General features: G+C 43.7%; 1 long non-coding RNA gene across 3 annotated transcripts in view; it reads left to right on the top strand.

Moving 5' to 3' along the window:
- The window catches only part of LOC150055973 (uncharacterized), a 40959-nt gene that overhangs the window by 4089 nt on the left and 22885 nt on the right, over window positions 1-13985 (top strand). For 2 of the 3 annotated variants that reach the window (XR_016537496.1, XR_016537495.1), the window contains exons 2-3: window positions 2511-2598; window positions 2678-2759. This is a non-coding gene — a long non-coding RNA (uncharacterized LOC150055973). Of the gene's footprint in view, window positions 1-1445; window positions 1886-2510; window positions 2599-2677; window positions 2760-13985 lie in introns of those variants that run through there. The other variant, XR_016537494.1, reaches the window with a different exon arrangement.

The following is a 13985-nucleotide window of genomic DNA, read 5'->3' as shown; positions in this document are numbered from 1 at the left end:
ACCTGTCATCCTAACTGCTCAGGAGACTGAGAACTGAGGCTCAGTTCAAAGCCAGCCTGGGCAGAAAAGTCTGTGAGACGTATCCCTAATAAACTACTCAGAAAAAAAAGAAAGAAAAGAAAACAACAACAGAAGTTGGGTGCTAGAGGCTCAGGCACCCAGACCAAGTTCAACCTGCAGCACTCCCCCCCCCAATCCAAAAAAATGTCTTGTGCTCAGGGTCCCTGCACATGACATACATGACACTGCTGGCACTCGAAAACTACTCTTCAGATCCTGCAGCGGTGGACGCTAGAATGGGCTGTGTTGGGGGTGCGGGGGGAGGAGTCACCACCAGTCTCTGACTGCAGACTGGGGGGTGAGGGGAGGGTTGGGGAGGGGGTCATAGGGCAGCCTTTCCTAGTGCTTACCCAGAGCGGGCTCCTGGACCACTTCCCCAGCATCCTTCTCACTCAGGGCCCTGCCTCCCCTGCCCAGCTGTCTCTGCAGCCCTAAGGTCTGCAAGGGGCTCCAATGCAGCCAGCGGGAGCCTTGAGCCCACTGCAGTTCCACCCGCGGCCTGTGGTGTCGCTGTGGAGCGCGCGTAGATCTCTACCCTGGCAGGAAAGTCCTACAGACTCTGATCTTCATTGAAATCACCAGGAAAGCTGGAAGTGAGGGCTAGCCTTGAACAAAAAAAAGCCTGCAGGCCCCAGGGACAGAGCTGTGACCCTGAGTTCAAGATTGACACAAAGAAAAAACAATTCACAACAGTCTGCTCAGATGCTGAATGGTATGAGGAAGCATGGCTGCATGGCTGCATGGCTGGAGTGGTTGCTCGTGGCAGGGCTGTGTGGACTCAAAAGAGGTCAGGAGTTGTGAGAAGACCTGGGCATTCGCCAGAAGAATGTCTTGGCTGCTGGGTAGGTAGCATGAGGCCTTATCCCCGGCTTTGCCTGGCCCCTCATCCCTGCTGCAGCATCCATTGACAAGGAAAGGAGTTGGTCTGCTGACCTTCCAGTGTGTGGGAAGGGGTCACCTCTATGGGCTGTAGTTCCAGGGTGGCCTCTTGTGGGAAGCATTTTGTTTTCATGTTCCCCTGCTCCCAGCATCTTCTTTCTCCTCTCAACTGCCAAATCACTACCTCCGAGGTTTATCTTTTTCTTTTTTCATTTTTTTTTTTTTTTGTGGGTCATGGGGCTTGAACTCTGGGCCTGGGGCTCAGAGTCCCTGAGCTCTTCAGCTCAAGGCTACTGCCATACCGCTGGGCCTGGGTGCTGTCTCTGAGTTCTTCAGCTCAAGGCTACCACCATACTCTTGGAGCCACAGTGCCACTTCCTGGTTTCTAGTGATTAATTGGAGGAGACAAGAGTCTCACAGTCGTTAGTGTCTAGGCTGGCTTTGAATTGCCATCCTCAGATCGCAGCCTTCTGAGTAGCTAGGATGACAGGTGTGAGCCACCCCGCCCATCCCTGATTACTCTTAAAGACTCGGCACCTGTGATAGAGAAGGCCTGGGACTCACTTGGTATCTCACATAGTAAACTGTAAGATTTACTAATTTTTAAACAGCAACAACCAAAAAAAAACCCAAAAACCAAACCCCAAAACAACCCACAGATACCCATGGTTTGAGTTGCTAGTGTATAAAAGGAGGCTTGGAACCTACCCATGTCCAAATATGGGCACTGAGCTATTCATTCTCACTTTCATCTCAGAGGAAATCATAGTGCGGATGTATGTTCCCTTGAAGGCGGTTGTGTGTTGAGGACTGAACTTCTGTAGAGGACCTGTGTTGTTGCTCACCTTGAAGGCTAAGCGTGGTCTGCGATTGCTTTCTCTGGGATGGATTGGGTGAAGCTGCAGGAAGAAGTACCAGCCTGTCTTGGTGCCTTCAAAAGACAAAGGTTCATTTTCACTTGCATTGTGTTTCCTTTCACACTGTGAGGACTTAGGAGGAACCTATCTCAGATTTGGAAAATCACCATAGATATTTTGCGAAGGCTTTGTATCAGTTGAGATGGATATTATCAACACTGTTCTGTCCACAATAGAAAATAGTCATTCAAGTTGGTCCTCCCCACCCCTTCTCTGCAGGAAGTGAATCAGCTCTGCTGCCCTGGTGGGGAGGGGTCTGTCTCTGATTAACTCAGGTTTACGTTGCTCAGAGCTGTTAGGCCAGCTACAGGTATATTCATGTCTGCGACATCCTCTTGGTTGTGGCACTCTTGTTTCATAGGCTAATGGCAGCAGTTCTGCTAGCTCATTCAGACAACAAAAAGGTCAGAGTCATGTATGATTCTTGGCAGTGAAGAAAAACTTTCTAGAAGCTTCCTGGAAGAGTTCTCCTTTATCATTGAAGATAATGGGCACGATGGTGTTTCAGTCAGGACCAGAGCCGATCCAGGGCTAGGAATCTGTGCAGTGGCATGGACCCTGTTTAAGAAGGCTCTCAGACTCAGCCTCACTCTCCCTCCTAATCTTGAAATATGTAATGCCTTTTAAATAGGATGTCCTGCTTTCATTTTGCAGCGACTTGGTAAATCCTGCAGCTACCCCACCTCTTGGCTGAAGATGGAGCCACCCAGTGAAGAACATGAAGCATGGATACCTGACCACGGTGAAGCAACTTTCTCTAACGGTTGTGAGGATGGCATATGATTGGTTCCAATACACTGACTAAAAGTTCTATTTTCCAGGTGGCAGTGCTGTGGCAGTACTGGGTGATTGAAAGGGCTCACAAGAGCCCACATGGCATACTCACATGAACCTCCAGGCCAGGTAAGAACATAGCAGAGCAGGGGAAAGACAGCTCAGGGAGCTGGGTGCTGCTGTCGAATGCCTATACAATTTAGCGCCAAACAAAAAAGTGGTAGAACACTAGGTTTGAGAAAAAAAGCTCAGGGACTGGTGCATGTGCCATGCCCACAGAGATAACTCAGAGATGTTGGAAGCTTCCAGAAGCGTACCCCAGAGCCCTTTCTTAGGTGCACAAATGCACAAAATAGAATTCATCGTCAGGTTGCAAACCACAAAATCTGTGTGAGATGCCCTGACATGGGACCAGCAGAATTCCCATGAAGGATGTCTTTGAACTGGATATTTTTCCTAATGGTTAACATTTGATTGGAGAGCTACAGTTGCAAGATATTCCTCAGAAATAATCTGTCCCTTAAGTATTTTGCAGAGACAATATGGTGACATCGTATCTTAGTTACGAATTCCATAAAATGCCAAAGCCAGTGACACACACAATAATTTATCATTATGTGTGATTTTAATCAATGTATGTGTTAGTTCTAGGGTTGAACTCAGGGTCTAGGTGCTGTATTTGATTTAAGCATTCTATCATTTGAACCACAGCTCCATTTCTAGCTTTTTGGTGTTAGAGAGGAGTCTCACAGACTTTTCTGTCCCATCTGGAATTGAACCATGGTCCTTATATCACAGGCCTCCTGAGTAGCTAGGATTATGGGTATGAATCACCAGCACCTTTTTTTTTTTGCCAGTCTTGGGCTTGGGCTCAGGGCCTGAGCACTGTCCTTGGACTTTCTCAAGGCTAGAGCTCTACCACTTGAGCCTCAGCACCACTTCTGGCTTTTTTCTATGTACATGGTACTGAGGAATCGAACCCGGGTATTCGTACATACTAGGCAAGCACTCTACCAGTAGGCCAAACTCCCGGCCCCCAGCACCTTTATTTTAAAAAGGTAAATATTTGTTTTTCTACATAAAGACTAATTTTAATTCGACTATTTTTGTTACAAGGATTTGGATAGTATTTTTTTTTAATTCCAGTTTCAAATGAAAGATTTTGGCCTTCTGGGTTTTTCAAACGGATATGATGCCAGAGGATTCGAGGCACACACGTGACAATGAGCCAGTGACCATTGTTTCAGGCAGTTTATGGGAGTCAGGTGCATTTTGGCTCCCACCTGAACTCCTAGTTATCCAAGCAGTTGAGAACTGAGAATTGAAGTTCAAAGTTAGCCTGAGAAAGAAGAGTCCTGGAGATTCTAACCGCCAAAAAGCTAGAAATAGAGCTGTGTGGCTCAAGTGTGGAGCACTAGCCTTGAGCAAAAAAAGTTCAGGGACAGTGAGTGAATTCACTGAAAAGCAAAAACAAACAAAAGTATATGGAAGCCACTGTCTTGCCTCTTCTCACCCCCCAATTGTCTTCTGTTACTCTTTGGTAAAGCACTGTACTCTACTTACAGCTTGTGGGGGGCTCAACTCTTTGTGAGCTTGAACACTCTTTGTTCCAGGAGCCTAGGATTTCCTCTTCTAAAACGGTTACTTTTATCCTTTGACTGTTTTTCAACGGGGTCGTTGTTGTTTCGATTTATGTGAGTCATGTGTGTACTATAGCTATGAACCTTTATGTTTTAAATGTTTCTCACAGAATATTCTCTGTTTTCTGGCTATGCTTATTTTCTCTTACATTGAATTTTAAATATTTACATAGTCAAATGTTTCTCCATTTCCTTTGGTTCTTTGAGCTTCCTGTCTTGCTTAAGAAATCCCCCCAACACACACACACACACACACACACACACACACACACACACACACACACACTGTGGCCACAAAAGCCAGATGCATACAGGTTTTTCCCCCTTGGGTTTTTTTTTTCTTTTTCCAGTTGTGGGACTTGAACTCTGGGCCTGGGTGCCCTCCCTCAGCTCTTTAGCTCAAGGCTACTGATATACCCTTTGAGCCACAGCACCACTTAAGATTTTCTAGTGGTTAATTGTAGATAAGAGTCTCAGGACTTTAGTGGCTGGGCTGGCTTTGAACCTCGATCCTCAGATCTCAGCTTCCTGAGTAGCTAGGATTATAGGTATGAGGCACTGTGCCTGGCTTCTTTCTTGGGTTTTCTTGTACATTGCTATTGATGTACTTTTATATTTCAGTATGTAATTGTGTCAGAAATTATTTTACAGAGGTAAGAAGAAAAAAAATCTCTTCTTTTCCAGCACCTTTGACATTCTTTTTTTCCAGAAATTCTTTTTAAACTAAACCACTCTTGGGCTGGGAGGGTAGTGATGGAGTGCCTGCCTAGCATGCATGGAGCCCTGGGTTTGATTCCTCATTACTACATACACAGAAAAAGCCAGAAGTGGTGCTGTAGCTCAAGTGGCAGAGTGTTAGCCTTGAGCAACCCGTGTCCAAGGACAGGGCCCAGGACTGGAAAAAATAAGTAAATAAACAAATAACCTAGTAAAATAAGCCACTCTTATAGTATTCTTACAGCATTGCTTTATCACTCCTTTGGTTTTCTGTTTGTAGATTTTTTTAGGACTTTGTGTGTGTGTGTGTGTGTGTGTGTGTGTGTGTGTGTGTGTTCACAATGATTTTATGCCTAAAAATAACCTTATGTCTAAAAGCCAGAGGGCATTTTGTTTGTTACAAAAATGTTTTTGAAAGTCGGGTACGTGGCTCACGCCTGTCATCCTAGCTACTCAGGACGCTGACTTCTGAGGATCAGGGTTCAAAGCCAGCCCAGGCACAAAAGGACCTGAGACTCTTATCTCCAGTTAACCTAGAAAATGGAAAGTGGGGCTTGGCTCAAAAGTATGGCGGTAACCTTTAACTGAAGAGCTCAGGGACAGCGCCCAGGCCAAGTTCAAACCACATGACCCGAGGAAAAAAAAAGAAAGAAAAAAAAGCTTTTGAGTTTTTCCTGAAATCTATTCTGTACATGAAACATATAGTTCTTTCCAGTCTATGACAGTGGTAAGGAGTGCAGAACTGGGACTATTTCCTCCTTAGTGCTTCCTCCTGGTGCGTCTTTACCATTGAGCTGGCAAGTTGTAATTCTGAGTCCTGCTAGAAAGTGGCCACCAGGAGTGTTGCAGAGGTGACTAAATGGTGTAGTGTTTGGCAGTGGAGCCTCTGGAGCCTGGCAGTGCCCAGTAGCCCTTCTGTAAGCTGTGAAGCTCACCACCCCCAACATACTTTAAAAAAAAAAAATCTCCCAACAAACTGTGCTCAAGGAAGCTTTGGTTCTGAACTCTTCCTCTGGGACTGGCTGCCAGCTCTATCCTGACTCATTTTGGGAGCTCCTCTTTGTAGACCTACTCCCCCTGGAAACAGATGGCCACTTTTTCCTTTCATGGCTGCATCTTGGCCAACATTACTTGCTGGGGTTATTTGGGTTATTTCAATGGCTTCCTGGTTGCCTTCCCTTTCATGGGATTCTTCTTTCAATCCTGCCTGTGTGGTTGTGTTTGACTCCCTCCACTTCCTCACCCCCCTCCGATCCCAGACAAAGTTAAAGCTGGAGCCTTTAAGGCAGTTAGTTACAAAGCTCTGTCTGGTGACTTCCTTGTTGACTCTCTGACTTTACTCTTTATAAGTCTCCGGGGATCTGGTATTTATTGATTCATTGATTCTCGGTGGAGTGCCTGCTATCGGTAAGGCCCTGCTGTGGACACACTGACATGACACATTTGTGATCAAAACAGATAGCTGTTGCTGTCTTTCTTGAGTTTTTGTTGTAAGGAGGATGTGAGGAAGAGTCTAGGAATAAAACAGACATCAAAATTGCATAATGTGGAGTGGTGAAGTTGAGCAACCATTGTCCCTGTTAGGACCATGGAATTTTTCAGGACACGTGCTAGAAAAGTGCTCTGCTACTTGAGCCACATCCCCAGTTCAGTATTTGTGTACTGGAATGGCCCTATGTTGACACCTCATGGATTCCATGTCTGAGGTCCATGGATAGTGTCAGTCTCTGTGATGTTTCTTCCATATCCTGCATTGTATCCCTCATTCAAGTTTTTTTCATCCTTTCTGATTTGTAGCTTTATTGCCTTGCACAGAAAGCTTTCTTCCATGCTCTTGACTATTCATATTAATTCATATTTAAGAGGCAAAAAATTCAGATTGGGCTGGGTGCTGGTGGCTCAGGAAAGCCTAGTACTCAGGAAGCTGAGACCTGAGGATCATGGTTCAAAGCTTGCCCAGGAAAGAAAGTTGGGGAGACTCTTACCTTCAATTATCTACCAGGAAACCAGAACTGGTTCTTTGGCTCAACAAGGTAGAGCGCTAGCTTTGAGCTGAAGAGGTCAGGGACAGTGCCCAGGCCCAGAGCTCAAGCCTTAAAACCAAATCAAACCAGACCAAAACAAAACAAAACAAAAAAAGAAAGAAACAAAGAGAAGAGAAAGAAACAAAAGAAAGAAAATGAAATCTCCTACCCCACCCCCTTTCTTTTATATGCCTGGTCTTTCACCAGCCCTATGGGCAAATGCTAATGGAGTTTCGTTTTTGTTTTGTTTTTTGTCAGTGATGAGACTGGAACTCTGGGCCTGGGCACTGTCCCTGAGTTCTTCAGCTTAAGGCTAGTGGGCCACAGTACCACTTCTGGTTTCCTGGTGTTTAATTGGAGAGAAGAGTCTCATAGACTTTAGTGCCCAGGCTGGCTTTGAACCGTGATCCTCAGATCTCAGCCTCCTGAGTAGTTAGGATTTCAGGTGTGAGCCACCAGCACTGGGCTTGGATTATTTGTTTTTGAGATAGAAATCATTTTTTTTCTTTTGAATTACTTCTTCCCAAGCTAACAATATCAATTCTTTCCTTTTGTTTTTTTTTGTCAGTCATGGGGCTTGAACTCAAGGTCAGGACGCTGTCTCTGAGCCCTTTTGCTCAAGGCTTGGGCTCTACCAGGTTGAGCCAGTGCCACTGTCCGTTATTATATTGGTTCCTTTAGCAAGCCTGTGTGTCTTAACCTTCCAGCCTGTGAGTATTCTTTTTGTGCAAGAATTACTTATTTGCATCCTTTGTGTAGACATATTAGGTTGCCTAATTCCTTTTTTATTTTTCCTAACTTTTGCAAACATGTGCAGTTTCAGTGTGATGAATCTATCAATCTTTCCCCACATGATTAATGTTTTCGTACCTAAGTCAGAAAAATTATTAGATATTAGAGGAAAATATATGACTGTGTTTTCAACTTTGCTTTTGGCTCTTAGCTATTTAATTCATGCAGAACATACATATGTTTGGATATAGTTTGAAATAGAGATATAGTTGCACTTTTCCCCTCTGGATGGTGAGTGAGTGCCCTAAACCACTTAATCAATCACCCGTCCTTTCTGTCTTTGTCTCTTCACCAAGTGGCCACTGCTTGAATCCCCATGGCCTGACATGGTATCATCAGACATCAGTATGCTGACCAGACCACAAAGTACATGCACTTCTTTTTTTTTTTTTGCCAGTCCTGGGGCTTGAACTCAGGGCCTTAGCACAGTCCTTGGACTTTCTCAAGGCTAGAGCTCTACCACTTGAGCCTCAGCACCACTTCTGGCTTTTTTTCAATGTGTGTGGTACTGAGGAATCGAAATGGGGTCTTCGTGCATGCTAGGCAAACACGCTACCACTAGGCCAAACTCCCGGCCCACTGCATCTATTCTATATTGTATGGTTTTATAACAGCTGGACTTTCTTTTTTAAAAAAATACAACTTTAGCCAGGACTGGTGGCATGCCTGTCATCCTAGCTACTCAGGAGGCTGAGATCTGAGAGTTGTGGCTTGAAGCCAGCTGAGGTGTGAAAGTCCAGGTGACTTTTCTCCAAGTAACCAGCAAAAAGTCAGAAGTAGAGCTATGGCTGATGTGGTAAAGCACAAGCTTTGAGCAAAAGAACTCAGGGACAACACCCAGGCCTTGAGTCTAAGCCCCATGACTGTATACGTGTGACATGCACACATACACATACTCCCCTGCCCCCCATACAGTGTAACTAGCTGATGTAGCTGATATTGAAATCACTGGACACATGTCATGTGGACAATTTGATGATATCTGTGGATATCTATATATGCTTTTGGAAACGTCCCTGCCATCAAGGCAATACACATGCTTCCAAACTTCTCTCTTCTCCCCATTTTTGTGGTAAGAATACAACACGAGTCCCACTCCTGGGATGCATTTGCAAGTGTACATTATTATTGAACATAGGCATAATATTGGTAGTACAGTGATCATAGAGCATTGTTTTAGAAACTGTATCCCTAAAATTGACTTACCTGTGGTTTTCAAGGCTTTTATGTACATTAGAACATAAAACAATAAAAATTAAACTATGGTTTGAATTTTCTCTTTTGAGTGTTCAGTTACAGAGAATGTTAAAGCATTTATATTAGCACAGCTGTGAATCACAAATGCTTAAAAAATGTTTAAAATGTTATAAACATGGTTGGGATGCATCTTCTCAAGGACAAATAAAGATACCAAAGAATAATGCCAACCATACACACTATGAGCAGTCATATGTTTGATAGTGGAGTTAATTTGATTTTCCATAGTAATTAAAACAGATCAGGCTAAATTTATGATGCAGTTTTGATGCATATATCCCCTGCCATGCCCACACACCAAGATACAATCATTTCTATGCAATAAGTTGTGGATAGCATAACATTTTCTGGTTCAGGCTTTCTTAAAGCAATCTTAAAGAGGCTTCATTAAAATAGTTGATATTGAGGGCCAGGAGTTTGGCCTAGTGGTAGAGTGCTTCCCTAGCGTGCATGAAGACCAGGGTTCGATTCCTCCATACCACATACTTAGAAAAAGCCAGAAGTGGTGCTAAGGCTCAAGTGGTAGAGCTCTAGCCTTGAGAAAAATCCAAGGACAGTGCTCAGGCCCTGAGCTCAAGCCCAGGACTGGCAAAAAATAAAATAAATAAATACAAAATAAAATAGTTGATATTGAACCTGGTGTGGCGGCTCACGCCTGTTATCCTAGCTAGTTAGGAGGCTGGGATCTCAGGATCACAGTTCAAGCCAGCCTGAGAACTAAAGACTGTGAGACTTATCTCCAGTTAACCACTAGAAAACCAGAAGTGGCACTGTGGCTCCAGGGGTAGGGCTGTAGCCTTGAGCTGAAGAGCTCAGGGACAATGCCCAGGCCGAGAGTTCAAGCCCTAGGACTGCCCAAAAAAAAAAATAGTTGATACTGTCCTCACTCCACAAGTAAGTGTTAAAATAGAAACACCACAGAGGAAAATCATTGATTGCCTTATCTGTCATCTGTCTCTTATTCACTCTTGTATTTCCAGTGAGTGCTACGATTGTACTTCATTCAGGTCAAAGGAAGGATAGATCAAGAAGAGTTAAGTTCTGCAGAATGAACCAAGCAGAAGCACATATGGATCCCGGAAAGGTTCCAGCCTTTGCTCACTTCTTACACGGAGTGTACCCTCTAGCTTTGTTGACCCTCCACTCCCTCATCTGTACCTTAAAAAACACATAATAAAAATCAAACCCTTTTCACATTGAGATAATACCATAGCTTGGACAATATTCTGAAAGAAAGGTCACTGATTTGAGCACAGTTCTCGACTTTTAAATGGAAGTCCATAATTAAAATGTTTCTTTTTTTAACATGTTTTATTTTCATTCAGCTGTATGCCTACTTTAAAGCTGAATGGCTTTCATCTGTTGTGCTTCTTACTAAGATTCTGCAAATACCATCATGGTACACAGAGTATGCCTGCACAGTGGTCCTGTGACTATGTCATGCCAAGGTGTTTCCAAAATGTGTTGTTAAGTTGGTATTTGCCAGTGCTCTTGATTCTCACGCTACATTCTTTTGCATTTCTACAAGAAATAAAAGGCAGCTACCAGTCATCAGTATCTTTAGCAGGAGGAGTTATGCAAACATAGTCAGTCCACGGGCCATCTCAGTGTCCTTCAGGGACCATGTCACGTGGAGAAGTCATGTGTATTCCTCGTGTGCCAGCAGTACCTTCTTTTCACCTTTGCTTCAAATCATCTCTTCAAGATACAGAAAATAATCTTTTGAAAAAAATCAGTAACAGGAGTGTGATGACCATAGTGATAGGTTTTTTTGTTGTTTCGAAGATGCTTCTCAAAATGTGGTATTTGTTTGCTTTTAGTGCTGGTACAGAGGCCTGAACTCAGGGTTTCCTACTCTCATGTCGCTATTTTGCTCAAGACTGGAACCGCAATTCCACAGTTCTACTTCTGGTCTTTTCCTGGTGAGTTGAGAGATAAGAATCTCAGAGATATTTCTGCATGGGCTAACTTTAACCACCACCTTCAGCTCTCAGCCTCCTGAGTAGTGAGGATTACAGCTGTTAGCCACAGGCACTTGGCCATTTTTGAAAGTCATAAGTACTTCTTTCACTGTTAGCTTTCCAAAACCATCATTCAGTTTCCAGTTTCCATCACAGATTGCTTTTCTTTTGTTCAAAGTGATAAAAATCATCTCTTGAAGATACATAAAATAGTCATTTGAAACCAATGCAAACCAATAGAAGTCTTGAACGTACTGAACTTAGAATGAAGCAAGGCCTGGGCTACCAAGGAGACAGGTGTCTGGTGAGACGGAGGGGCTGGGTGAGGTAACATTCCTCTCTGTGAACCCCAGTTTTATCTTTTCCATCAATTAACATAATAGGGGAGTACTTGTAGTGTTCAATGATGTCTTCCACCGAGTCAAACTTCTGAAACACAGAAAGGAAAGTTAATGATTTTTAACACTGGTGGTGCCTTTAGGTTAGAGTATAGTTAAGATTCTTGTCTCTTCTTCAGGAAGAAGTGAACTCTCACAACTTTTGTATTGCAAAAGTATGCCAGGGTGAACTTTTTTTAAAGTAATGCATCGAACAAGATCTTGAATGATAAAATTGAAAAGAAAAGGGAGAATAAAAATAGCTGGGTGCTGGTGGTTCCCATCTGTAACCCTAGCTGCTCAAAAGTTTGGGGTCACAGTGTGAAACCAGCCTGGGCAGGAAAATCTCTCCGATTCTCATCTCCAATTAATCACCAAAAAGCTAGAAGTAGAGGTGTGGTTCAAATGATAGAGAGCCAGCCTTGAGCAAAGGAGTGCAGGGATGGTAACCAGACCTTGAGTTCAAGCTCTAGGAGCATTAGCTGGAGTGATCCAAAGTGATGTTCAACTCAGGCATTAATATCAGAAGTTTCTGTACTTCACATCCAGCTGTAAGCCAAGAATTTTCTTCCTTGTTCTTCACCTTGTTGCTCTTTGCAACATTGGCTGCCACACTTTGCTAAAAGGAACTCTTTCCTGGCACCAATTTTCATAGTGAAAATACTTGTTTATTCTTATTTCTGTTTTCCTCAGGGTTATTCTGAATCTATAAACTCGATAGTCATTGTTTTAATAATCTACTACCTGGATGGTATTTTATATGAAGTTATAATTTCCATAAGGAATGGAAAGCAAAGCAGTGTAATTAATCATGCTGTCATATCTTATTGCTGGTTACTAGTGTTGTGTCCACAAGTGAAATACTCCCAAAAAGACATATACAGAGGATTGTAATTAAACTTTTATTTTTATCTTGCCTTCTTCCCCCCCACCCAGAGGGACAGCACCTATCTGCCTAATATTAGATCTCCAAGTATTTTTTTTTACTTTTGTGTTTATTCTATATATAAATTACAGTCAACTTTTTTTTCTTGCTAGGAAAGCAAGTAAATAAATCTGATCTGGTGCACATGAGCATAAAATAAAAGAGGGGCGGGGAGAGAAAGAGAAAAAAAAAACAACAACCAGATTCTTTGGGAAGTGAAAAACTCATCTTAGTCTTAAAAGTTTAAATTCTCAAGCATGTGGTTGGCCAGAAGTGGAAGTATAGCTCAAGTGGTAAGCCTGTCAGCCTTGAGCAAAAATGATAAGCAAAAGTAGTGGGTGACCAATAAATGAGTAATCAAACACAAGGGCTGACTGCCTGGGTTTCGCTTTTTGTTAAATGTCTCCTGCCTCGGGGAGGAGTCTGTAGATCACAGCAACCAATGGCTGTGAGCTGGAAGGGAGGGTGCATGTGCTTCATAGTGCTTCTGAATGTAGAGGAAGGACACCTAGGTTTCCAGCACATGGAGATGAGAAAATACGCATGAATACAAAATGGAGTTTCTGAAACTAGGAACTGGGTTCACTGTGGGGTCCTGAGTGGCATGAATTGTCCAAAAGCTAAAAGATGAATCTGTGGGCTGCCTGGGTTGACATCTCTCCAAGGTGATCAGCACGTGGTTGACATGTGGTGAGCTGCCCTTAGGTACCCTGTGTGCTCCTCTTCACAGCCCCGAGGGGACGTGGGAGAGGAAGCTGTGGCTTCCTGAAAGGCTCAGCTTCCTCCTTGGTAAATGGAGGCTCTGACAGCCTGTCTTTCCCAGATAGGTTCAAGGACCAAGTGAGAGAGCAAACTGAACAGCCTTTGCCAGAGGGAGCAGCCTGGAGAGGGTTCTGCCATGGTCATTTCTAGATTCTCTAAGGCCAAGGAATGTGGAAGCCCAAACACTTAAAAGTCACAGAAAGCTCTGAATGGAAGCACTGGAGGTTTGGCTCTATAGGGCAGTGACCACAATAGAAAAGATGCCCGCTAGAGAAGGGTGGGGTGTGAGCCTTCTAGCTCCTTCCACCTTCTTCCTCCATTCCTTCTAGAATGTGAAGAACACTCCCCCCACCCCCACCCTCCGCCCAGGCTACCAGCCATCCTGCTATGCCTACTAAAAAAAATTCATTCTTCATGCTGTCTCTACATCCTGCCTCCTGGGAGTTCTACACCATATCTCTTCCATGCTCCAAGCGGAATTCCTGCTGCAAGCATTTCTGAAGTCTGCTAACATTCACTACCCATGGGATTGTGATCCAAAATGAGGGTGGATTCATCTGGGGAGTTCAGTGGAGAGATTCTATCCTCTGTGCAGGTTGGCTGGTCAGAAATTCAGGGAAAGAATGAGCCCCATTGAAGTACTCACAGTATATTAGCTGGGTGCTGGCGGTGCATACCTGTAACCCTAGCTACTCAGAGTTGCATAGATCTGAGGATTATGGTTGAAAACCAGCTCAGAAATGAAAGTCCATGAAATTCTTATCTCTAGTTCACCAGCAAAAAGCCAGAAGTGCAGATGTGGTTCAAGTGGTACAGTGGCAGCCAGGTCAGGAACTTACAAATCCCTTGGTTACCAGTTTCATGATTATTCAATGAGTCCTTTCAATGGCTAGAAAATAA

The sequence above is a fragment of the Megascapheus bottae genome, chromosome 13 (genome assembly GCF_031878675.1).
Source record: "Megascapheus bottae isolate mThoBot1 chromosome 13, mThoBot2.hap1, whole genome shotgun sequence".
NCBI lineage: Eukaryota > Metazoa > Chordata > Mammalia > Rodentia > Geomyidae > Megascapheus > Megascapheus bottae.
The sequence above is the reverse complement of the archived record's forward strand: the minus strand, read 5'-3'. Positions and strand labels throughout refer to the sequence as shown.